The sequence below is a fragment of the Mustela erminea genome, chromosome 12, assembly GCF_009829155.1.
Source record: "Mustela erminea isolate mMusErm1 chromosome 12, mMusErm1.Pri, whole genome shotgun sequence".
Classification (NCBI taxonomy): domain Eukaryota; kingdom Metazoa; phylum Chordata; class Mammalia; order Carnivora; family Mustelidae; genus Mustela; species Mustela erminea.
Genome location: NC_045625.1, coordinates 10,507,513 through 10,533,218, shown reverse-complemented (window position 1 = coordinate 10,533,218; position 25,706 = coordinate 10,507,513). Strand labels below are relative to the sequence as shown.

General features: G+C 57.0%; 1 protein-coding gene across 2 annotated transcripts in view; it reads left to right on the top strand.

Moving 5' to 3' along the window:
• Positions 1-25,706, top strand: part of NEK6 (NIMA related kinase 6) — a 79,988-nt gene that overhangs the window by 5,291 nt on the left and 48,991 nt on the right. The window contains exon 1 of one of the 2 annotated variants that reach the window (XM_032308759.1): positions 23,294-23,491. The exons of the other annotated variant lie outside the window; for it this stretch is intronic. The gene's annotated coding sequence lies outside the window, so the exon portion shown is untranslated. Of the gene's footprint in view, positions 1-23,293; positions 23,492-25,706 lie in introns of those variants that run through there. 2 annotated transcript variants of the gene reach the window in all.

Genomic DNA, 25,706 nt, shown 5'->3' with positions numbered 1-25,706 from the left:
TGGCTGAGGGAAGAACAACAGGAAATAATGGGTGTAAAGCCCTCCGTACACAGGTGTCTCCCCAGAAACGCTTGACGCTCGCTGCCTGAGATTTTATGGGAGGCGAAGAAACTATGTGGTTATTCAGGACCTGCCCAGGGTCACGGGGCAGAAAGGTTGTTTCCCTGTCGAGGGCATTTTCAGTGCTCCTGCATCTCGAGGCCCTAAATCAGGCCGCAAGCAGCACTGGGACCTCTCAGGTCCCCTGAAGCCTGGCCCTGTGGTCATGACCCTCAGAATAGCTGGAAGGGGACATGGCCGTTTGGTAAAACGAGGCGGGACACAAGTCAGGGTGCTCTGAGTGGCTCAGGGAAACGTTCAGAAGTCAGCATTTTGTGCTCCCCCACGACGCTCGGAAAGGGAGCCTTCGAAGGTTTGGATGTGTCCCTTTTGGCGTTGGAGGGTCTCGGGAGGCCCCGAGAGTGGTGTCAGCCACAGTGTGTCATTAAGCAAGGCAGATGTTTTGTTAATTATTTACACAGCGTGGTGGGGGCGGCAGGGAGCCCATCAGAAGTCTGTGCTGACAGGAGCGGCTGTCACAGACCTGGGCCTGGGGGTAGGAGTCCTCCTCAAGGGCCTGGGGGTGTCCCTTCGAGTTTGTGTGGGGCTGGCTTGTTGTCCTGAGGGGGAGGGCAGGGCCCACGGAAGTGGCCACCCTTCCAGAGGACGCTTCTGTGGGCATCTGTGCAGCTCTTCACACCTGACACCCCACCCTGGTGCGCGCGGTAAGGGGCGAGCATCAGTGGTCCGTGGAGCCACCCTTGAATCCAGCACCTCTACTCCCTCACCTGGAAAATGGGCCAGTAGCCCCAGGCTCAAGGCCCTGGATTCTTGGACACTGGGCCGGTGGGGGAGGGGGTGATTTGCCTTAGAAACCCAACTTTAGGACTAGAATTGTCAAAAGGAAGGGGTCTCGGATGAGAGCCTTCCCTGAGAAGCCATAGAGGGTGAGGGACGCTAGCTGGGGACGGGGCAGCCCTAACCCTTCCCACAGCACTGACCCTATTATGTGTTTTCTAGGAGGATTTCCGTTTGCACGGGAGTCATTTTAAGAAAAGATTCTTGTATGAAATACCCATAATCTAGACGTCGGTGGAGACAGAAAGCAGAGCGGCGGCTCCCCGGGGCTGAGGGAGGAGACACGAGGAGCCGCCGCTCAGTGGGAACAGGGTTTCCTTTTGGGTGATGAAAACGTTTCGGACCCAGAGAGGTGGTGAATGCGCCAAATGCCACCAAATCGTTCACTTTAAACGGGTTAATTTTATGTCACGTGGAAAATTTTTTTATACAAGGTTCTGATGCTTAAAAATATAGTCATGAAAGCCTCTCATTTTACAGCTGGGGAGACTGAGGCCCAGGGAGGCTATGAGCCGTTTCCAGGGGTGTGGCTGACCAGGACGCTTTCCCACCTATCAGGCCAAGGCTCTGGTCGTGGGGCGTGGGCCCGGGCTGGGTGCAGAGAGTCTGCAGCAGAAACACAGACCTGGTCACCGCTGCGTGGGTGGAGCGGGCTCCCTGGTTAGCCACACACGGCCGTCCGTCCACGCACTCCTTGGAGAAATAGCTCCTGATGTTGTGGGTCAGGTGTTATTCTGGGAGCTGGCCCGGAGCCCCTCTCACGGCCCCACCCCGCAGCCTCTAACCACCTAGGGAGGAGGACAGGGCTTGTGTCATACGCCCCTGGGGGTGCCTGCAGGTGACATGTCCCTGGCTCACCCCCGGGGAAGCAGGAGTGCTGCTTTCCAGGGAGGAAGGGCCTCCGAGTGGGCCTCGAGGGAAACACGAGGTCTGCCCAGCAGGCTGGGTGCGGGAAAGCCTGGAAGTCTGAGAGCGTTGGGGTGCAGGGCTGGTGGACCCCAGGGTGGGAGTCACCCCTCAACCCCCAGCCCCCCGACCAACCCCCCAGGGTGGGGGTCGGGGGGTGGGGCTGCGGGATGGGGAGTTGGGAGCGAGACTGGGGTCCTAGGCTGTGGGCAGCCCCCCAGCAGGGGGAAGCCAGGAACTTCTGTCACTTCCTCAGCTGTTGCCCCCTGTCCTTTGTACGGGGACCAACCCTGTATTACGTTTCCGCTCTAACCCTGCCCGCGGGTTCGCTCCCTTCCCCCTCCCGGCAGTTCTCCGAGGCGGGTGTCGTTCCGCCGATTTTACAGACAGAGAAACAGAACCGGAGACTCGAAGATGTGTGGCGCTTAGTTAATGGTCACGGCACCGAGGCCTGGTCTGCAGAGTCGGAAGACGGAAGCTGCCATCTGGAAACGCCTGTCGTATGGGCTGGGAGTTGGTGCCCAGGCGCAGGGCCCGGGAGAGGGCCTCCCAGGCAGCTGGAAGGAACAGCACGTACCAGGGAGCAAATGGTGGGAGAAGGGGCTGCCCAGGCCTCTGGGGATCTGGGGGAGATTCGGTCATTCTTGCGAGAACAAGAAACATTCTTGCTCCCTCTGCCTCGCACTTCTGAATGGTCTTTCTCTCGCTTACTCTGCTCCAGCCCTGGCGTCTCCTTCCTTTTCCTCAGACGTGATAAGCTTATGCTCCTCTCTGTCCTCTCTTCCTGAAATCCTTTCCCCCCCAGTGCTTGCATGACTTGCCCCCAGCCCTCATTCAGGACACCACAAAAGTCACTTCTCCAAAGAGGCCCTGTTGTCCCCGTCCTGTTGAAATGAACCCGTCACTCCTTCACTCTCCATTCCCTGACTGGGCCTCACGTGTCTTTAGGACCCTTACCCTATCTGGATTCTGTATGTTTGTTATCCCTCTCTCGGACTAGAATGTAAGCTCCGTGAGGATAAGACTTGGTCGGTGCCCAGGATGGTGCCTGGCACATAGTAGGTGCTCAGTTAATATTTATAGAATGAATGGGAAGTTTCAAGGGAGCAAGTGGAAGGATGCTGGAAGAATGTCTATGTGGACTTGTTGAATCTGTTAGCAAACACTGCTTCTCCCAGTGGGCGGCGAAGGGCTGCGTTGTGCCTACTGAGCCACCGCTGTCCAGAGAAGGTTTCTTAGATAATGGCTCAGGTTATTCCTAGAGTGGGGCCTAGGCTTAGAGAAGGGCTTGTACCTCCCAACGTTATCAGGTTCTCTTCCTTTGCTCCTTTCCTACTGATGGGGGGCTCCTGATGCCTGTATAGGAGTGGCTTTGGTTTGGAATGGGTGGGTATGTGTCTTCAAGCTACATTTTCTATCGAGTGCATTTTCTATCGATACTTTTTTTTTTTTTTTTTAAGAGGGCTTATCTTTTGAGGGTTGCTTAGGGAAAGGGAGGTGTTTAACTCTCCCAAGCAACTCCAGAGTCTACCCAGACCAGAGAATGGGGAGTTGTGGGTTGAAAGGGAAAGGGATTGCCTAGCTGGTGTGGCCTTGGCGGGCTACCAGGTTGGGTGCCCAGATGGTGGGACCACTGGGGACCACATGGCAGACAGACAGGGAGCCCGCCCATAGGTTTGGCGAGTCTCGCAGAGTCCAGCCGGATTTAGTTACACCAGGATCTAAAGTGTGGACTTGGTGTGCCTGAGTCAGTGTGTGTGCATTTCCTTTGCTCATCTCCCCCAGGACTTTTCGGAGCCTTTTGTGTTTGTTTTAATTGCCAGCCTCCTCAGCTCACCCAGGAGGAAATGAGGATTGGATTTTTGTCTATGCAGAGCCTGGGGACAAGGGTGAGGGCTGCCCACTCTTGATGGTGACAGCACAGCATTTGGGAACTATGCAAAGAAAATACTTTTACTCCAAGCTAACAACTTTTGTTTGCACATGCTTTTATGACATCCCAGGCCTTCCGCTATCACCCGTCTGTCGGTTAGGCATGTGAAGACCACAATTTCCAAACTCTCAAAAGGGCAGTGGTCTGTAAAAGCATTTTAGTGACATTTGGGGACAGGAGAGGCTGTTTGGTTGCCAGTACATAAGTTTCTGGATCCTCGAATGGCTTATGGGATGGCATCTTTGAAATTGCACAGTGCTGAAAATTCTGGGACATATGGTCACTGTGATGTGCTAATGTTAGCAATCGAGATATTTAATTACCCAGAAAAACCCCTTTGCCTATCCACTACGGGTTACTGGAGAGTCTTTATTTCTCAGGAGGAAGGTCTCACACTGTGTAATCCGGACCAGCAGACAGGGAGTCATTATCCCTCATTAATTTATTAGCTAATTAAGTGATTTATCTGGTCACGCATTTATTCCTCCCACTGCTGCTCATTGGCAACATTTGCTGGGTCCTACTCTGTGCCTGGACCGGTGCTGGACACCGGGGATAGGATGAAACTGAAGAGCAGGTAGGACTGAAGCCCCACTGGGTGCCAGCTTATCAGGTGATGCTGTGGGTGACAGGTGCATTCCCCTCCCCGTGAACATTTACTGAGCACCTACTATGCGCAGGCCCATGGAGCGACCGAATGAAAATGACATGGTGCCTTGTGCTTTGAACTCCCATTGCCGAATGAAAATGACATGGTGCCTTGTGCTTTGAACTCCCATTGCATTTTGATGGTGTTTTTTGATCCTGGCCCTTTGCTTTCTGTGGTAAATCCAGCCAGCCACCATTCACAGGTCCTTGAATGAACCAGAAACAATCCAGATGCCCCAGGAACCAACGTGAGAACAAGGCATCCCCTTCACACATTGCGTCTCAGCTCCACATCTTGCCGCCACCCAGCAATTTGAGACAGAATGTGAGATCTCGTGGTTGGCTAAATACATAAATATTTTATGTCTCGATATTCTGAAAACGAAGCCCAAATGCGCAGAACTGCAGCACATCAGTGCTATAGATCATATGTTATAATAATCTGATGACATGTTGTTTAAATATTTATGGACTGATGCGCCATGACAATGGGGGGAGAGAGTCTTGGAGTAGAGTTGGGGCAGATGCTAGAAAGGAGGGAGCAGACCCACGCAATCCTGGGAAGTGGCACGCGATGCTCAGGTTTGGGGTGTGAGGTTTTGGGGTTTCGGGAAGACCACAGTGGCCAGTGTTTATTGAGCACCTGCTGTGAGCCGTGCCCTTCACCGATGTCATTTCGTCTAGTCCTCACAGCCACCCTGTGAGGATGCGACTCTTAGTAATCCCAAGTGACAGAGGGGACACTAAGGCCCAGCGCAGGTCAGATCTGCCCTAGATCCCACAGCTGGGGTGGCCTGGGGTGCACTCCGGGTCGGCGGCTCTCTGAGGTCATATTCACCATGTGTTCTGCTCAATCCATGACCAGTCCTGTCCGAAAAGCTGCCGCCACCACCTGGTACTAACTGGATTTCTAAATCACAGGAAAAAAGGCAACTGTGAAATGTTGGGCAGGACTAGAAGTCACAGGAACAAATCTGTAAACCAGGAGAGGCGATCGTGCGCCGTCCGCAGAGCCACCAGGCCCCATGCCTGGCACACCGTGGGGGCCCTGGAACTGGCACTTCTGCCCCTCAGCTATTCAGCTCGCTGCTGATTTTGTGGTCGTGCGGGGAATTGTCTGCAGACTGTCCCCAAGTTAGTGCCCGGGACCCCGGCCTTTGCATACACCTTCCCCTCTCCCTGCCATGCGACCCTGCAGAGCTGAGACACCTCCCAGCCTCCAACAGTCCTGTGAGGAAGCCCCCCTGTCTCCACCTTACAGATGAGAGGCACCTGCCGACCCCCAGAGCTTAGTCCCTCCAGGCGGGAGCCATTCCTTCCACGGCCTCCCAGAGGCTCTGCTGGGTCAGTCTCCTCCCACTGGCTGTGCCTCCACCATCGGTCCTGCCCGTTTCATCACTGCTCAGTGTCCTGCTCATTGGCACATCCCCAGCACCGGAAAAGGGCCTGGTCCACGAGATGACAATAAGCGACCAGCAGTTCAGCTGCGAAAAAGAAGCTCCAGGGACAGGGGTGAGGGCAGAGCTGAGTTCTGAGAAGCTCTTCGACCAGTGACTGCGTCAGACCGCGTGGATATCCCCCTGGGGCCTCTGGGACAGGGGCTGGAGGTCAGAAGGACATATAGATAGAAGGTAGGGCCTGCTACGTGATTTGCGTGGCCCAGCACAAAGCGAAAATGCAGCTCCCCTTGTTTTAAAAAGCCAAAAAAAAGCTTTCTCCTTCACCATCTCTTCCTACCTGTCGTGGTGGCTTTTCTTAGCGACTGAATGCCATGCTTCCTCGGGCACAGGGACACTCACCTGCCCCCGCAACTGCACCCAGGCCCCTGCCAAGATTGGAGGATGGCAGAGGTCACTGGGGACGGGGGTCAGGAGCAGAGCTACCCATGAGCTGAGGCTCCATCATCCCACCAAAGGCTTCACTTAGCCCGCACAGATTCCAAGATGAAGACTTTAAGGCAGTGGACGCAGAGCATGAAGCCCCAAGCAGGGGGCTCCCTCCAGAGGACAGGGCAGGGGAAGACGGAACTACACTGGTCACATGCCCGTGAAGCTGGCCCTGATGGAGGGCCACAGCCTCCTCCCACCGGCGGGCACACTGCGCAGAGCTTGGAGCCAGATTTTACCTGGGGGAGAAGTTCCACCGTGAGGTCCTCTCTACACACCACCAGCCAGCCTGGGCTGTGAGTGCTGTGGTTGGCCGGCTGGTCTCACGCCTCACCCCGGGCCTCTCGTGCCGAGGACACACCGTGGACATGGGTCTCGCTGGAAATGCCCCCTCGTCGCATTCCTCCTGTAGCTGCCCAGCGTTACTGCATCGACAAACCCATCCCCTCCGACTTCTTGTCCTTCCGTGACATGTGACAAAGTCCGAAATCAGATGATGAGCTTGCTGACCCACTCGCTCGGGAAGATCGCCAAGCAGCTGGTGCCCGAAGGATGAGAGAGGGCGGAGAGCTCAGATTCCGCCAGCTTCCCACGCTGCTCCTTGCCCTGAAACGGGGCTGGGGCTGGCGGCCGCAGGATGTGGACATCTGGCTACTCTCAAAAACGTGAATGAGGGGCTCCTGGGTGGCTCAGTGGGCTAAAGCCTCTGCCTTCGGCTCCGGTCATGATCTCAGGGTCCTGGGATCGAGCCCCACATCGGGCTCTCCGCTCAGCAGTGAGCCTGCTTCCCCTTCTCTCTGCCTGCCTCTCTGCCTGCTTGTGATCTCTCTCTCTCTCTCTGTGAAATAAATAAATAAATAATCTTAAAAAAAAAAAGTGAATGAGAGAGGCTCAGGAAAGTTCACTCTTGTTTATTTAGCACCTACTGTGTGTCAGCGATGTGGCCAAGTATTTCATCTGTGTTGCCATAGTCGATCCCCACAATAACGTTGGGCTGGCCCCGTTTTTCAGAGGAGGAGAACTGAGGTTCAGAGATGGAAGCCACCACTCCGAAGCCATAAACCACGTGGTTTGGAAACTGAGGTTTGAACCCAGGCCTGGGGCCCCGCCCGGCTGAGTCTTGTGCCTCCACGCTCCATTGCACGTGTGTGGGGACGGGACAGGAGGCAGACGGCGGCCGCTGATGCTTGTCAACCCCTCCTTGGCAGGGAGCAGGTTCCGAGGCTCTAGCTGCAGCTCCCGCCTCCCCAGACCAGTCTCAGGCTGAGACACAGGGGGCAGGGGGAGGTGGTGGGTTAACCCGGACACCCTGCGTGCCAGCCAGGCCTCTGCCTTCTGCTCGCCACTCCCCTTGGCTTGTTGCTTCCCACTGGGGGACCTCAGTTTTCTCACTTGCAAATCCAGGGGCACGTCTCAGTTCCTGTCCCTGGGGGGGTTTTCACAACTCAGTGAGGTAGGCACAACGGTTGTGACAAGAGGTTACTGTTAGTGTACTGAACAATTAAGGGCACCGCGTGGGGTGAGGACGGCAGCTTGGGGACACCTGTGACACTCTGGGGATCCTCTCCATGCTGGGACATTAGCCGTCACTCAGCCCAGAGCTGCCCCCTGGGACTCTTCCCTTGCTCGTTTTGTGCGGTCATTCGTTGAGCCAGCAAAACCAGGCACGGTTCTAAGAGGCATGACGAACAGAAGAGACAGAACGGAGCTGGCCTCCTGGCTGGGGGAGCCGGCATAAAGAAGCCGGGAGTAACGTACGTCCTGCGTCGCTGGTCCGAGTGTGGGAGACAGACGCAGGGGGGTTGGGATGGGGGGCTCTCTCCTGGGGTGGTACTCCCACGGCCTCCTGAGATTTCACATGTTGTCTGTTGTTCTAGATCCCAGCTCCCCCAGGGGGGCTGGGATGGCCTCTCAGACCTGCTTTGCGTCAACTCTCTCTGAGAACATGGGACTCTTCCCTTGGGCTCTCCCAAGACCTTGAACTGCTCCGTGTCAGGGCTGCTAGTTACTGGCGCTGACCTGGGCAGGTGCTGGCCACATATTCTTGTGGCCACCGACTCCTCCTGGTGACTCTGAGAGACAGGTCCTTTAGTCCCGTTTTACGGACAAGGAAAGGGAGGCTTAGCGAAGCTGAGTTGGTGGCGCAATGGCACACAGTAGGTCTGCGGCTGAGCCAGGCTTCGAACCCGGGCCTTGGGCTCCCAGAGCACACACACCGCCTAAACCATTCTGTTCTAGTGTGGGTGGGTGTCTTTGTGTTTCCAGGCATGAAAGGAAGCCATGTGTTCTTCTCAGAGGAGCAGAGGCTCAGCAAGGCCCCTACTGTGTGTCTGGACCGTGCTGGGTGCCGCAGGAGGGTATAGACAAAAGGAATGCTCCGACTGGCCAGGAAGTCTTTGCTCCAGGGCTGTGAGGGGGTAAGGTTCGCTCTATGGTAGGGTTGAGGACGCTGAGGCCCAGAAAGTTCCCCCAGCTGGCAAGTCACGCAGCCCTAGACAACCTGTCGTCAACCACCACTGTCTCAGGCCGGCTTCACCCTCTGCCCTCATTTTGTACTTGGACCAACCGAAGCCCAAAGAACAGTTCAGTGGCTCAACTCCAGATTGGAGGGGGGTTGAGCCCTTTGTGTAGTTTTGGAAATGGACATCCTTCCCTCAGTGAAATCACTCTTGAGATGCCACCGATTCTCAGGGCAGAAGACCAGAGAAGCTCTACTGGGCCGTGAGGGCCTGTGGGCATGGGGCCAGGAAAGGGAGCGGGGTCAAGGGTTCCTCGCTGGCCTGACACCAGGGCGATAGGGTGTCCCGACGTGGTGGGTCAGGGGAGGGTGCAGACAAGCCCTTTCAAAGAAAACGTTTCCAGAGCTGTCCCATCCCATCATTAGCAAACAGTCCTTAAACAGCAAAGAAACCACTGTGTTCCATCTTCACAAAATGGGGAGCTGGCGATCAGACCTATTTATTTAAGCCCAGAGTGGACGAGGCTAAAGACCTCAGCTCTGAGCGGGCATGCCGCCTCGCTGTAGCAAGGGGAGCCTAATCTTCAGGGTTTTCTTCCCATTTACGGGGGTTTTTTTTGTTGTCGTATATTTGTAAAATGAGGCTTCTGCTGGCAAAAGCAGGTTTTAGCGCGCGCGGCAGCTCTTTCAAGACCTAATAAGGCCCCAAAGGAGGGTGTGTTCCGGCAAGGCTTTCCTTCTCCCCCGGGGGCCGCCCGATGTGGCTTGCCTCCTGCACTTCGGGCACCGCGGACCATCCGTCTTGCTTCCCATTAACAGAATTACCACCATCACTTCTGCAAGGATGAGATGGGCCCTTTGGAACTGCCTTGGGGACGGAGGCAGGAGCAGCCACCACGCAGTTCTGCTTGGAGGGTAAAGGACAGAAAAGGGAGCAAAACGGACTCTGGCAAATGGACGGTTCCCTGGGTCTGAAGGGCCTGGGCCCCAGAGGGAAGGGGCCGTGGGGCGGGTCCAGCCCTGCTTCCTGCTCACGTTCCCAGGCAGGAAGTGCCTGACCCCTCTCGGAGGAGAGCGGACCACCCAAGAGATGGGGCCTGGGGTTGGCAATCTGGGATCCTACCTGTAGACCCCTGTGTCAGGGAGCAAAGAAGTTGGGGCTGCAGGTTAGAAAGACTGTTTCTGCCTTGGCTTGAGCTGTGTCAGGATGTTGGAGTGATTTCCTGATGGGGGGCTGGGGGCTGGCGCGCGGTGGGCCCCGTCTCTCTGTCCTCGTCGGTAAGGGAGGGACCAGAAGCTCTCTGCCCTTTGAGTCTCCTGATGGGCCCGCGATACCTGGCTTTGGGGTGAGGCCAAGGCCCCCAGAAGCCACAGGGTTGGCCTAACAGCAGGAGGGCAAGCGAGAATCCCAAAGCAGTGGTGCAGTCACCCAGGTGTGTTCTGGGGGGGAAAGTCCTGAGTTTAGACCTTCCACCTCGCCAGGGCTGAAGGCTCCCCACCCCATGCCCAGCACCTCCTTCAGCAATGCCGGTTCTCTTAACAGGGTTGTTGGTTGTATAGAATTACCCCCTGTCTTTTTAAGAACAGTTCTTTGTCTTGTTGCCGTGAGTGCTTTTTCACCCATGTCCATCAGGGGTTTACACATGCTAGCATGAGCTAGGCTTCCCCTTGAAACAGCTCCATTTTGTAAGTGAATCCCAGGCTCAGAGAACTGAAGTGACTTATCTGGGGTCACACAGCAATGCTTTGGACCCAGATCCATCTCCCCTAGAAGCCCCCGCGTTGGTGCCAGTAAGGATCTGCAGGAGAGAGCCTCGTGGAGAGGGCGGGCTGCGTGGAGCGCTGGGAAGCAAGAAGCAGGGGTTAGCAAGACAGTGCAAGAGGCTCTCTGGGGCCAATGTGGTCAGGGCCAGGAGTCAGCAGGGATCAGGGTCAGGCAGGCCAGGCGGCCTTGGATGCTGAGCTCTGGAGTGACGACTTGATCCAGAAGCTTTGAAGGCTGATACAGGAGGGGCCGTGTTTCTGGTGGCATGTGTGGAAAATGGTCTGGTGAGGGCGGTGGTGAGACCAGGAGGCTGGGGAGGGGGCGCCAGTGTAGATGGGTCACACGGAGGCCACAGTTCCACCAGGAGGGCCTTTAGTTCTACACCCCACCCCACTCCCAACTCTCCCACCCCCCATCCCTGCCCTTCCTGCTGCGTGTCTGGCGGGAGGCCCCTCACCTCTGAACCCCAGCCTCTCTCACAGCTTTCTTGTGAAAAGCAAGGCCAGCACCTGCGACTTGCTGGGGACAACGTGAGAATAAATGGTAAAATATGTAAAGTGCACAGCGCTGCTTAGGGAAGGGGGGAGAAAGGTGCCGTGGATGTGTGATGTTCCCCAGACCCGACTTCTGCTTGTTGTTTCTTCCCTCCCTGTCGGAAAAGCTGTTTCGATTGCTAGGGATGAGCGAAATCGGAGTTAATGGGAGGGCATCTGCAGAGGCCTGGCCCGCTCAAGGTGTCTGTCGCCAAACACCTTCGTCTCCCGATTTCCAGGCCGTCTCACTAATCTGCAGGAGCCCTGGTTCTAACGTGCTTCCCAGGGTTGGCTGGTGTTGTCACTATGATTGAATTCTGATTCTCCCTTGATCGATTGATGGACGGATTGATCTGGCGAAGTCAGAGGCAAAGCCGTGAAAGCGACCGACTCTGAGTTCTGATGGACATCTGTGGCACGTTGTGTGTGTTGGGGGGTGAGCTGGGAGCAGAGCTTCCCCCACCCATCAGGAGTCGGCCCGTCTAGCAGCTGGCATTAGCCATGCCGGGAGTGGGGCTCATTGCCCTGGGTTCAGTGTGCCACAGTACAGAGCCATAGGTGCGCCCAGAGGAGAAGCTGGCTGTACCCATGATCTGTTCAGGCCAGGTTTTCCACGGAGGCAAGATTCCCAGGACGATGAGCCCAGGCTAGTCCTGGGCCAGCCTGCTGTGCACCCTCCCATAGAAGCAGGTGGTTCCAAAGCAGATGGGGTTCTGCCCACCATTAAGGGACTCAGCCCCCTGCCCACCACAGGGCCTAGCACCACCTGGGGACAGACCCTGAGTATTTTTTTTTTTTAAGATTTTATTTATTTTATTTGACAGAGAGAGAGATCACAAGTAGGCAGAGAGTCAGGCAGAGAGTCAGGCAGAGCAGGGAAGCAGGCTGCCTGCTGAGCAGAGAGCCCGATGTGGGGCTCAAGCCCAGGACACTGAGATCATGACCCGAGCCGAAGGCAGCGGCTTAATCCACTGAGCCACCCAGGCGCCCCAGACCCCGAATATTTTTATGTTGAAAGGATGGATGAGCTAAACGGGTCCCGTGCTGGCTGGGTGACTTCATGGATCTACGGTCTCATTTTTATCATCACCAGAACCCATATTTCAGCTGGGGAGACTGAGATTCAGAGAGGTGAGGATTATGGCCAAGACACTCAGCAGAGAAGCCTTGGTTGGTCCGCCCATGTGTGTGACCCTCCACTCCCATTAGAGCTCTGCGCCCTCGGACTGACCTTGCCTTCTAGATGCTAAGCTCCCCCAGGGCTGGAGGTAGCCTGCCCAGACCAAGTCTGCACTCCGGCTTCCACCCCAGGGCCAATCCCTTCAAAAGAGCACCCCCCACTCAGTGCTGGGCTGAGATGGGGGCGGGGGTGCCTCCTGTGTGCTGGGCACTTGGCCTATGCCAGCTCATTGAACAAGTGAACCTGTAGGTAGGTCTTCTCCCCGTGTTCAGATCACAAAAGTGAAGCTCAGAGAGATGCATGAAGCTTGGCCAGAGTTTCCCAGCAAGTAAGGGAAGGAGCCCAAATTCAAATGCAGGAAGGCCAGTCCCGGCTGGCTGGAGAGCAGGTGGCTGGGACTCGTAATCAGAGTCATGATGTTGGAAGCAGAGCTTTCCCACGTAGAAAAAGCAGGGAGTCTGCCAGGGTTGATGGGCTTGGTGGGGGGGGGGGCAGCCCCTTGGTTCCCCGGGAAACAGGCTAGATCGGGCCCCAGACCCACTCAGTCCCTGTGCGGCCACCCCAGCCCATCTCTTTCTGGCTTCTGTTTCTGCCCTTGTGCAGTGGGAGGACAGGAGGACCCGAACTCCCCAAGTGCCAAAGTGTGCCAAGCAGTTTGATACATAGCTGAGCTCATTGTTGCCGTGACCATGGGAAGCCGGATCCCCTTATCTGCTTAGCCTGCTCGGCTCCGTCCCCCCCCCTAACTTCGAGCATTTATTGCTGTCCAGTGTCTGTGTCCACCTCTCGACTGCTCGACACCTCTGGGGCAGGTAGGACCTCCTCCGCCATGTACCTCGGACAGCAGTCGGCTCTGCGAGCCTTTGAAGAAATGTTTGATGACTGATGATGAGAAGAGGAAACCGAGGCAGCAGGCAGACCCCCGGCCCATCCAGTACTGGCAGGGGCCTCGGTCATGGACCGGCTCTCAGCCCAGGACGCCAGGTGCGCCTGTCTGTGTCCCCGAAGGTTCACACTGCCCGAAGAAACTTCCAGTCTGCGCCTGTGGCTTTGGATCGGCTCTGAAAAAGCGTGTCCTGTGACTGCTCAAGGAATCTGGGCCTTTCGCCCAGAAAAGAGTGTGTTTCCTGGCTTCCTGAGAACTGGGGCCCACCCTGCCCCTGGCCTGGGCGTACAGAATGGAAGGGAGGAGAGATGGACTCCGGGCCGGAAAGCGACAGCATCAGACCTTATCGTCTGTCTGAGGTCGGCTGCCCCGTGCCCAAGACTGTCCCGGCGAGGCCGCCCTGGCACAGCCATTAACCCTGGCACTCCAGGCAGAAGTTCCTCCATCATCTAAGGCTTCCTCTGAGGGGGGATTGCGCTCTTGAGTTACTGGAAAAGGAGCCTCCCTCACCCTTAGGCTGAGTTCTACCCCCAGACGGCTCTCCCAGCACATTTCACTGGGTACCACGTGGCAGACATAGGGGCCACACGGGGGTGAACTTCACGAAGCCCAGGGCGATGGGCTTCCAGTGGGTCACCAGGCTTCCAGGGCCAGATGTCTCGTGCACCTCTTGAGCGCCTGGCCTTTGGCCGTTGCCTCTGAGACTGGGCGTGGGTTTACAATGCGTCTTTGGAGAGAGCCGGAGTCCCCCGGCCTGAGATGTCTGTACATCGAGTCATTTCACGGTGCGGTTTCCTTCTCAAGAGACGGGTCTGTGCTTCTCCCTCGTTGCCCTGCTCTTCCCTTATATTTTCTTTTCCTGGTGACCCTCCCTCGGTGACTGGCCTGGAAGGCGTGCTCCCAGGGCGGGGAGATCACCCAGTCCTCAGAAGGGATTTGCCGGAATTACCCACAGGTTAACTAGAAGAGACTGGACAGATCGCTGAGAGGGAGAAAACCTTTTTTGTGGACGTAGGAGCACAGGGGAGACAGGCTTCACTTCTCCTCGGCCAGGACCAGAGGGAGAAAACAGTAACAACAACAAATCCCCCAGCAGGGCCCAGTGGCTTGAGTTTGCTGGTTCCCAAATGCAAAATCCAGGCTAGGCCTAGGGCTGCGTGAGACTTTCATCCACCCATAGCGAAATGAGAAAACTGAAGGACAGGCCTGGCATCAGCTACTTTCTTACGTCAGGGGTCCTCTTTTCTGCAGGATGGTGACAGTAGACGGAGGTTTTCCTGTAGATGCCAGAAAAAGTTGGCGGCCTTCTGTCCGTCTTTGGAATGTAGGGGAAACGTTATAGGCCTGTGAAATCCCCAGACCTGGGAACCACTGGTTTACTTCCTCTGCAGCAGGCGAAGCCCAAGTTGAGCCTGGAGCCTTCCACGAAGCCCACAGTGCCTGGGGACCCCGTGACGCTGGCGGTCTGTGCGCACCGGCCGTGCTTGAGGTGGGGCAGGAGCGTGCTCATGTTCGTTTCCACAAACTGGACGACTTACAAATCAAGGTGTTGGCCGGTTCGGATCCTTCTGGAGGCTCCAAGGGAAGGCGTGATTCGCGCCTCTCTCCTCGCTTCTGGCGGCGGCGGGCAAGGCTTGGTGTCCTTCCGTTTGTAGACGCAGGACTCCAGGCTCTGCCATCACAAGGCCTTCTTCCTGCATGTCTGTCCGCTTATGAAGACACCAGTCCTTAGACTCGGGTCACCCGAATCGGCGTGATGTCCTCTTCACTTGATTATATCTGCAAAGAGCCGATTCCCAAATAAGGCCACAATCCCAGGTTCCAGGTAGACCTGAGTTTTGCGGGGACACCGGGACAGCGGCCTGAGGGCGGGGGAGGAGGAAGGCCTGTCTGCAGCGGGCACCGCCGAGTGTTAGTGCTTTGAAGATTTGGCGGCTGTTTGCGTTAAAACAGGATTCCCAAGAGGGACTGTCGTGATTGCAGGGTCCCGGGGTCCCCGCTGACATTCCTGCAGGAGGAGGCTGGTACACACAAGGACCCAGGTCCAGGGAGGGAGAGGTGGCACCACAGCCGGGGCCAGGTCATGTAACTCAGGGGAGGTGACCTAGCCACCCTGTGCTCTGATTCCAAGTCTGCGCTCTGTGCCCTACACTTGTTTATATCCTTTAATGCAGGGGCCAATGATAAGTGGCTCAGCCCACTTGAGCCTCTTGAAAGACATGCTATCAGCATTTAGTCTTTTGGTGGCCCCAGCTAGGACCCCGCAGAGCCGAGAGCCCTTCAGGGCTCGGCACCGGCCACCAGCCCTGTCTGCTCTCCTGCCTGGAGTGGGACCCCTCCCGGAATGCCAGGGCCCCACCGTTCTGGGAAGTACCACAAGCACAGAGAGCCTGCTCTGGGGATAAAAGGCTGCCTGCCTGTGTGTCAGGCAGGAAGGATCTAGGCTCTTCTCTTCCTCCAGGGACCCTTATCTATTTTGGCAAAAAGGCTCTGTGGTCAGACGTTTCTGGGTTAGCGTCCCAGCCCTGACACCTCCTAGACAGTGATCTTGCTTGAGCAAGTCCCAGGGCCCGTCTGAGCCTTGCGGCTCCCCTCCTGTGAAATCCAAGCAGTGATGCTAGCCTGAAAAGATGAGGCTGTGGCTTAGTGGTTGTACCACCCTTTCGTGAATCCCTCCAGTGCCTAGCTCAGAGCCTGGTGCACACTAGGTGCTCAGTAAATACAAGCCAGATAAGAGAAAGTGGCTTGGAGCCTGGAATGTAAACTTCACAGCACTCTTGCGACATGGTCCCTGTGTAGTCCCTTGAGAGGGAGGTTGTGTAGGCATTTCCTTCCTTCCGTGGGTCAACATGGTTACCTGAGCTGACCGGGGCAGGCGTGGGGAGGTCAAGTGCGGTGCAGGTAGCTTTGGGGGGAGAAAAGATGCTATATCTGGGGCTCTGTCTACCCATGATGCGTTCAGTAAATTTAGACCTGGGCTTGGCACTGTGGGAGGCAGAGTGTGCGGAAGAGCACTGGAAGGGGAGTCTGCCTTAGCAGCCCGTACCAGCCCCACGTGCAGAGGTTTGCTGCTCCTCGTCGGTGCTGCTGAGCTGCCCTCTCTGTCCCACAACCGATGCTGGGCATGCCAGCCTTCAGGCCTCTGCACCTGCTGCCGCCCCCGCCTGGCATGCCCTCCCCCTGCTCCTCTGCTCAGAGCTGCTTCCTGTTCTGACACAGGCCAGACGGATTGCACATCCCTTTTGCTGTGTTTCCACACCCTGGGCGTACCAAGCAGTGATCACCCTGGGTGCTGATTTGGGACTCCGTCTCTAAGTGAGGAGCCCCATTGAAGACAGAGGCTGGTCCGAGTAGGTGTTTGAAAAATTGAGTGGATAGATGATTAAATGTCCTTGGACACATCACTTCTCAGCTCCGGGCCTTAGTTTCCTGTCTCTGAGATAGAGGATGTGGACTGGTGGGTTCCCTGGGGTCTTTCTGAGGTCTCTGGTGAGACATGCACTCTGAAGTGAGTTCCTCCTGCTCCCAGAAACAGAGCAGGAGCAGGGCAGCGACTGCACATGTGTGCCAAATGGCCATGCTGTGATTGGAGGATATGCACGGAGCATGGGGAATTTTCTGGGTGCTCAGCACAACATTCCCAGTTAATCGATCTGGGTGTGTTTGAAAGGGCAGGACCGAGGCAGCCTTGATGGAGTTATTTTAACCGCAGTCAGGCCAACCCTTCCCCACCTGTCCCTCTGTGAGAATTCTCCCCAGACCAGTGGAGGGAAGAATGTATGCACCTGTCCCCCTTCCCCAGCTCTCTCTCTGCACTTCTGGGCAGGGCTTGTCCTGAGGACGTACACCGCAGGTTCTGCAGGGGTCCTGTGCTCCAGGCTGGCACCTGGTTTCCAGCCTTCACCTCTGTTATCATCCAGCAGAATAAACTTGCCCCTCTCTGAGCCTCAGTCTCCAGATCTGCAGGATGGAGATAGTAATTCCTCGTGGGAATGAACAAGTGGACCCCGAGTACGGGGCACAGTGTGTGGCCTGGGGCAGGAGCACATGATACGGTGGCTGTTCTTGGCACGAGTATCCGTGACTCTAGAGACGGGGCGAAACAGATCCGCAGCCTGCTTGCTTAAGCCAAGAAATGTCTGCTGTCTCAAGAATTTTGTTTTGGAAGACAGGTTTTGGGTCAGAACCTTATTCCCTCAGGAATTTCACGGTTGAGACTGCAGGCACATTTTATAAGCTTGGTGGCCACCCAAGCCTTTGAGCCTTCCACGTGGATGTTCCCAGGTCAGGCTTTTCGGGAATCTCTTACACAGCTGGGCTGCCTGTCGCGTCAGTCGTGTCGTTTCCACAGAGCGGGCTCTGTCTGGCTATGAATAGATGTTTTTTTCCCTCTTTCTTGGACGCCTGAATGGCAGTCTCCCTCCTGCGGTCCCAGACGCCGACCTGCATGGAAAACTCCAAAATGGACATCAGAGTGGGGCCGTCCACTCCGGCTCGGACTCCCGGCACCCAGTGAGGCTCAAAGAGAGATGGGCCGATGGCTGTGGCTCTCAAGTCTGCCGAGCAAACAGAAGAAATCAGAGGTCACGGAAAAGACAGCAGCGCAGAGCAGCAGCCGAGACTGTGGAGGACATCCCAGTGTTTCCAGAAACAGGCCTGCTGGCAGCCCAGCCCCAGACGCAAAGCCCCTGAAAGTGGGATTTCTGGAGATGAGCTAGAAGGGCCTTGTGGTCGGGAGAGCGGGCTCTGGACCCATACCACTTCGCTCCAGATCCCAGCCCTTCTACCAGCACAGCGGGCCTGATCATCATATGCCTCAGTTTACCCCTCCTGTAAATACAGATGATAACACCGCGTGAGGGGTGAGGAGACTGACATCACTTAAGTGCATTAGAACAAGGCTTGACAAATAAGGGTAAACCGAGGCCCGGAGAGGACAAAGGACTTATCTGTGGTCACCCAGCCGGGCACTGGGGCAGCCAGGCTGAAGCTCATGACTTCTAGTCTCGTGGACGCGTCCCTCCTCCCCCTTCGCCCTCAGTCAGACTTCTTCAACTCTGCCTTCTGCAAAGGAAATCGCGTGACCCTTCAGCCCGCAAAAAAATTCAGACTGCACAGAGTTTCAGAAACCTCTTTGGGCTGGCTGAGGGCCTTGCTGCAGTTCTGTTTGCCTGTGAGTCCTTTCTTCTCTCCTTTTTTTTTTTTCCTTTTAAAGTTCCAGAGGGTTTCTCCTTTCCTGTCTCCCCAAATAGAAAAAGTCAGCTTTTGGTAAAGGAGTTTGAAGGCTTCGATCCCTACTGTGTGTCCCTGAGCCCATCCACCCACCAACCCCGGGCCCCAGTTTCCCCATCTGTGAAATGGAAACGTTCCCTCCCTTGACGGGCCGACAGCCCACCTGCCAGCCTATGATGGCTCCGGGGACACGTTAGCTAGGAGGTGCCACCCTGGGGCCATCGTGTTGACGGTCGTGTGAGCACTGACTAAGCAAAAGCCGGTGACGCATCCTTCTAGGAAGTGAGGTGAAATCCACCAGAAATGCCACCCACTTCCGCCCCCCTCCTAGTTTCAAAGGTTACTTGAATCATCTGAATTGCTTGCATTTTTCTCACTTTTCTATTTCAGCAGAATGGTTCCCCAGCCGCTCTGGGTTGAGCCCAGGGTGGCCAGGAGCATCCCATCTGTGGGCCCCGAGGGTGTCAGAACTGAGGGGCTTGGTGGCTTCCTGATCTCTGCCGGGGACCCCAGCTGTGGGCCCTGGGTGCTGCCAGCCTAAGGTCAGGCCCCTGAGCTTAACTCTTCTCATCTGTGAAATGGGTCGATGAGCTCTGCCCAGCAGGGTGTGAGATCTCCAGCCCAGTGTAGCTGGATCGGGGTCCTGCCTCTTCTCATTCCCCTTCTCCTTTCCACCCCCAAGGCCCTGGCTTACCACGGAGCCAGCTGGAGCATGGGAGCTGATGATACTCCTGAGGCCTCTTCCTTGGCCAAGCCAGGAAACCTGGAGACAGATGCTGGCCTGGGAGGGCCAGCAGCATCCCAACTGGAGCCCTCCCAGCCTTTTAAGGGGGAGCCTAGGGCCCGGAAGGGGAGGGCCTGGAGGAAAGAGGCCATGGAACCAAGACTAGCAGCCAGGTTGCTGGACTGGAGGACCTGGCCTCACCCCCTAGTCCTCCTGTCCTCTCCGTGTGGCCTCTGAGCTCAGCCTGGCACCATCAGGGGCCCAGTCCACCTGGGCTTAGGAATTCAGAGATGGGTGCCATGCTGGGCCTAGAGCAGGAGGTAGGGATTCAGGGCTGAGCCCCACCTTGCTACCCCCTGACAGTGGCCTCGGGCAAGGAATGCCCACCCTTGAGCCCCCATCTCAAAAATGCTGCTCTGCCCATCTTGGAAGGTTGTCACATTGCTTTCTAAGATGGTGTAAGTATCAATCCCTTTGCAGATATTCAAGAACTGTCCAGATGGGAAGAATATTTGCACCCACTGGGGCATTTATATGTCCCTTTCTCTCAGCCAGTGCCAGCTGTAGAGTAAGTGCTGGCCCATGGGAGCCAGGGTGGTGGGGAGGGGGACAAGCGATTGTTGAATGAATAGGTGACAAAAGTTATTTATTAAGCATCTGATACAAATCAGGCCCCACACAGGGAGTTTTCCATAAGGTCCTCTGAGCTTCATGATGGCCCTGGGAATTTAGGTATGTCCCCATTTTACAGATAAGAAAACTGAGGCTCAAAGCTTGAAATAACTTACCTGACATCACATGGCCAGTGGTTGAGGAAGTTAGGGTTCACACTTGACTCTGACATTCATGTGTCCCCAAGTGGCCCACTGGGTCACCCCCTCCCCGGATGTGCTGTTAAGTCTTTAATAAATGGTTCCCTGGAAGGCGGTGGAGGGAGGGACTTGTCCAAAGCCTGGACTCGTAGTATTTGCCAAATTCCATGGTGTAAATCTTCCTCCCGTGTTTGATTTCAAGCGACCAGAGTGACACGGACTGTCTCACAAAATCCCTGAGAATGTCGCACACAGCCCTTCTGAGCCAGCAGCGACTCCAGTGTGTGTCTCCCCCCGACCCCCCTTTGCAAGCCCAAGGAAGACCGCAGCCTTAGCAGTGGCCCCCGGCCTGGGACAGCAGACTGGAAGCAGGCAAATGGCTGGGGTGGGGATATGTGTGCCTCCCGGCACATCCCCAGTCCTGTCCCACCGGCGCCGCGGAACGTCTTGGGTTCTCCGTGTCACACAGAGACTTGGGCAGGATCATGAGACCCGCAGACACGGCGCCTGGAGTAGTAAGGCCTGCCAGCCCTACCGTGTGCGGTGTTCCTGCCGGGCCCGGAGCAGAGCCCTGTAAACGCCAGGATGTAATGGACAATAAAAGTCGCTGGAAAATAGTGAGTCTCCTAGGACCACCGGCGTCCCTGCCACACGCCGCCTTCCGAAACCTCGAGCCCTGTGATCATGAGGCACGATCGTCACATAAATATATAGGGTCTCTCACCAGCCGCCAGCCAAGATTTATTTCACTGAGGCAGCTGGGGGAGGGGGATGGCTCAGATTCCTCGTCTTGGTGACTTTGTGAAATGCTTTGCCGTCACTTCCCCGCCTCCGAGAGAATGCCAGGGAGCCCGTGGGGCCTCTCCCAACCTTCTGAGGTGGGGGGGGGGGGGGTTCCTCCAGAGGCCATGGGTGCCTCCTACCACATCCGCAGGCCCAGGGGTCCAGCTGGCCATGAGATGGGAGCCCCCCTCCCCGCCCTGTCTTTTTGTGAACAGTCGGTTTGCAGAGAGGGCTGCCAGAAATACTTGCTGTTGAATGAGCATGGTTTTTACGAGGATAACCGTAATCATAATAGTAGCTGTGGCCACGTTTACTGAGCTCTGGTGTATACCTGGGTCCTGGTGGTCCTAGGCTGGTGTTTTGCCTGTGAGTCCTTGCTTAACAGCCCTAAGAGGTGGGTCCTACCTGGCCCCCTGTTTGCAGAAGAGGGAACAGCAAAGAGGTGACTTTGGGACTTGCCCTGAGGAGCTCATGTGGACCAAGGCAGTGCAGGATTTGAACTTCAGGCTCTCTGACTCCAGAGCCTGTGCTGGGCTGCCTCTCTGCCTCCTTGCAGCCTGGCTGCTTGGTCCCAGCCGAACCCAGTGCCACCACCTCCCTGAAGCCGCCTCGATTAGCTCAGATTAGAAGCAATGGCCCCCTCTGTGGTTTTGCAACCCAGAGAAGCACTTTGCTCTGGTCCCCACACCAGGTGGCGGGACTGGACGGAGAAGCGGGGCTTGGCCTCGTGGGGATGGTGCTGGAGGCGCATGCTGGCTCTGGAGGCTCCAAGAGCCCCGCAGTGGGTGGAGGGGTAGGGGTACCTGTCCAAGCCCCTCTGCGCCGCTCTATCCTCTCGTCCATGTCCAGGGTGGATAGCTGGGCAGTGACCAGCAGTGACCATGAATGCGGGAGGGCGTGTAGGCTGAGTAGAGCTGACTTAGACTTCTGGAAATTTCTTGCCCTCACCATCCTCCCCAGGCCCAGGAGGAAGAGGAAGGCTCCCCGGGGTTGGCTCACCCAGCGTGGATCTGTTTTCCCTGGGTGCCGTGCTGTGTCCCCAGTGGCAGGAGCACAGGAGCCCCTAGAGGCAGGTCCCTGCCCTGGGGAGAATTCCTCTCCAGGAGACAGGAGCCCAGAAGCGGAAGAAAAACAAGGTTTAGACAGAAGGTGCCCAACTCGGGGGCCTGACCTGGCCCGTCGGGAGCTTCCTCTCGAGTCAAGGCTGATGACACCCACATAGTTGGGTCATGGAGGACTGTCCTTGAGGCGTGTGGCATGTACCAGGGCCTGGGTGGGGGCCCTAGCCCACAGGCCTGGGGAAGGCTGGCCTGGGCCCAGCAGCAGCCACCCAGGGGGCCAGCACCTGGCATATGCCCGACAGTTGGGCCCGGCCAGCGGGGAAGGTATGTTGGCAGGTGGCCGAGCTGCAGTGCCAGGATCCGGCTCGGTGTGTCCTCTGGGGCCTCAGCTGCCATATGCCTGTGTCAGTCCCAGCGCTCGGGCTGCAGATGGGGCACGGGGGGGAGGTGGTGCCTACGGTGGAGGTGGCTCTCATTCTGGAGGAGGGAGGCAGGTGTCCGCCGCGGGAGTGCTTCTCGGAGACGGGAGACCGAGGGTTGGGGCCAGCCTGGAGCCTTCCCGCTTCCTCCCATATACGCGCAGGTCCCCGGCTCTGAGCCCGCTGCAGAGTGCTGTTCCCCTCTACTTCTGAACGTGCCCATTCACGTACGCCAGCTCAGCCTCTCCCTGGTGTAAGCAGCTGTCCAGGACCTCGCCTGGCCCAAAGTGAGAATCCGGCCGTCCTTTTCCAGCGGGCACGTTTCATGTTCTTTTCTGCTTTCTGAATCTGTTTCTGGGTTCGGGGGTTCTCTCCTGCAGAGGCGAGCAAGGGGGTTTTGAGTGACCATCAGCCCAGGCCCTGCACAGACAGCAGCTGGGAAGACCTATGGAGGGAGGGAAGTTAGGAACACCCCGAGTCCTGGTTCCTGGATCCGTGGTCTTGTTCAGAGGGTATGGGGCCCGAATAAGAATGTAATACTGATATCTGCTGGGACATGGCAGAGCCAGGACTCAAAACCCACGGTGGCCGCCTACCAGAGCTCTCGCCTGTAGGCAACAGATATATTTGGCCCCCCTTACAAAGGAAGAGACTAGAGAGGGTGAGGCTTTTAAAGGGACAGCAAGGACTTTTATACTTCTTAGCACTTGGTGGGCCCCATTAGGGATGGGTGGGGCTGCAGTCCAAGGGACACGGGAAGGGTACCTCGGCACTCCCGAAGCCCAGGCTGGTTTAGTCCTGTCGTCTGCTGTCAGGGTGCCTGGTTCTGGGTTGGGGGCGAGGCCTTCATAAAGAGCCTGCAGAGCAAGCTTTGCCTGGGATGGGTTAGGGAGACTGGGGCCCGGCCAGGTGCTGCCACGGCTGGGCTCACGGCCCTAGCAAGTCGCTAGTCCTCCAGCCTCAGTTTCCTGGGAGGTAAAATGGGGGAGCAGGACTGATGGCGGTCCGAGCCTGCCGGTGTGGGGCACACAGTGTTTTCTCCTAGACTGGTGGCCACGGCCATCAGATGCCTGTCCCTGGGGAGCAGCGGGCTCCCTGGCGGCTATGACAAGTTCCAGTCACCACAGAGGTGACAGCGGAGCTATTTTTGGAGCAGCGCGTGGTGGGGGAGTTTCCTTTTGGCAGTGGCTGGGGATGGGAGTCTTGGGCAGGGGAAGTCCCGTACCGAGACAGGGCCAGCCCCTCTTCCTTCAGCCGCCCTGGCACAGCGAGGCCGCCCAGGTCCCCAGAGGCCGCTGTACCACACATCTACCCTCCATCTGAGCTGAGCAGCCCTCCTCCTGAGCCCTTCAGGAGCCACTTTGCAAGGTACTGGCCTTTGCCCTGCCCCTGGCCACGGGGAACCCCTCACTCTTTCCTGCCGCCTGGGGCCACCACCCTTGCCCTGAGGGTGCGCCTGGCCAGTGGCAGGGAGGCCTTTGGGAGAGACTTCTGGAGCCTGGGCTCCTGGGGAACCTGGCCTGGCCGAGCCTCTGCCACCACCGCCCCTCTCGATTGTCGGCCAGGTGGGGGCTGCCGGCGGGTGAGCGCCCTCGGCCTGGCATGACCTTTGTCGCCGCCCAGGTGGGAGGTGAGGACCATTGCCAACCAGGGGCTTCACACTGAGTGATCACAGGCTTTGCCAGAACGCCTGAGGTTACAAGGGAAGCAGAAAAAGCCATTTTTTTCCCCTTCTGGGATGAGTTTTGGCTGCCTGGGCTCATTTCTGATGTCTGAGTGGTGAGTTCTCCGCAAGACTCTCCCACCAGAAACTGCCGTCTCTGGGATTATGGTCGTTCTCCTGGGGCCTGGCACCAACTTCTTACGAACTCTGAGGCTGGGGACTGCCCCGCTGGGTTTCCTCCTTCCGTTACTGGTTGTCAGGGCTGAAGCCACGGTCTGGGACAGGATGGCGGGGGGTAGAGGAATTTCTCCCTGAAACTGCCCGTTCCCTGTGGCCCCCGGAATGAGCCGACCTGGGGCTCCAGGCTTTTCCTTCCTGGCCTCTGGTGTTTACAGACCGGGTCAGCAGCCTTTAACCTGGCCCTCCCTTTGTGGCCTGCTGGAGCCACAAAGGTGAGTGGCTTGGTCTCTGCCTTCGCGGAAATCTCCGGTTGGCGAGAGAAAAACATGAGCAGGCAGTGACAACACGGGTACAAACACTGTGGAGCCAGGGAGTCACTGACCGGGGGAGTCCAGGAAGACTGCTTGGAGGAGGTACCCCCGCTCCAGCTCTGAAGAAGGAGCCGGATTTGCCAGAGGCACTTCATTCCGGGGAGGGGGGTAGAGTCTGCTAAGGCCTGGAGGATAGAATGAGTTCATTTATCGGAGGGCAAGGGGTCCTCAGCACGGGGGCACTGCCTAAAGGGTGTGACATTCCCAGCAGGCCGAGATCCCACCTTCTTCTGGCTCCAGTCTGCAGGGCTTGCCCCAAGCACGTGAGATGAAAACCCAGACTTTAGAGAGAGTTAGGCCTGGGTTTAAACACAGGGCTTGCCATCTGCTAGAGCCAGGGGCTCGGCGGGCCCCTTATCTGTGCCTTGATTTCTTCTTCTGTAAGACAGGGTTGTTGCAGACATCCCCGCAGGGCTGTGCGGAGGCGCGGCCTTTTAACTCCTTGGCACTTAGAAAGTGCCGGATATCTTCCTCTTCCAAGTGGGTGGGATGAAGCATGGCCTTCACCGGGTCCCGGAACCAGAGACCTTCCTGGACATAAACCAACGGCCTTGTTGCTCCTTTCCTGAAAGATGAGATGTTTACAGCGCCTACATTTTTTTTTTCTTCCAGAATTGAGTTTTATTATCCTAGTAGGAGGAAATGAAAGGTGCTTAGGGACCTTCTCAATTTTAAAAAGGCTCTGGGCAGCCGTGCCGTGGGAGGGGAGGTGTGTTTTGAATGGCTTGGTGACTTCTGCCAGAGCTCAGACAGTGGGAACCACACACAGGAGGGCGTGTGCTCCTTGCCTAGGGCTCCAGACGCAGGGCAGGAACCGCCGACCCTCTATCCCTGACTGGTCCGAAGTGTGTGCATCCAGGCCCCGGGCTAGGGACCTGTGGTTTCAAGATGACGGCAGATGTTGGCTCCTGTTCCGAAGGCCTGCAGAGCAGGAAGAGAGGGTGGCCTAGGAACCAGTTGGTGCCCATACGGTGGGCTTAGGGAAGGACTCTGCTGTGTGGACACCAGTAGAGGGGGAAGAGGGGCCTGCGTAGTCCCCAGCTGCCCCTGCACACCCACTCTTTGGGGTCCGACTGTTTCTTCTTTATGGATAGAGACAGACAAGGCGCGACTTGCCCGGGAACCCACAGGAGGTGTCGATCCTCAGTAGGACCCAGGATCTGGTCCTGCTGTACGTGTGTGACTTTGCCTGTGACCATCCTAGGATCCCCGTGGGTGTGTGTGGTTGGGAAGGGGACGCCCCTCTGCTCAGGGGCCTGGGGTTGGAGTGGAAGAGTTGGGAAAGGTAGGAGGCAGGCCCAGGCCAGCTGGGTAGAACTTGGAATGCCTTGTGCAGGCCTACGGGTCTTGTCTTGGGGACCTTCGGGCG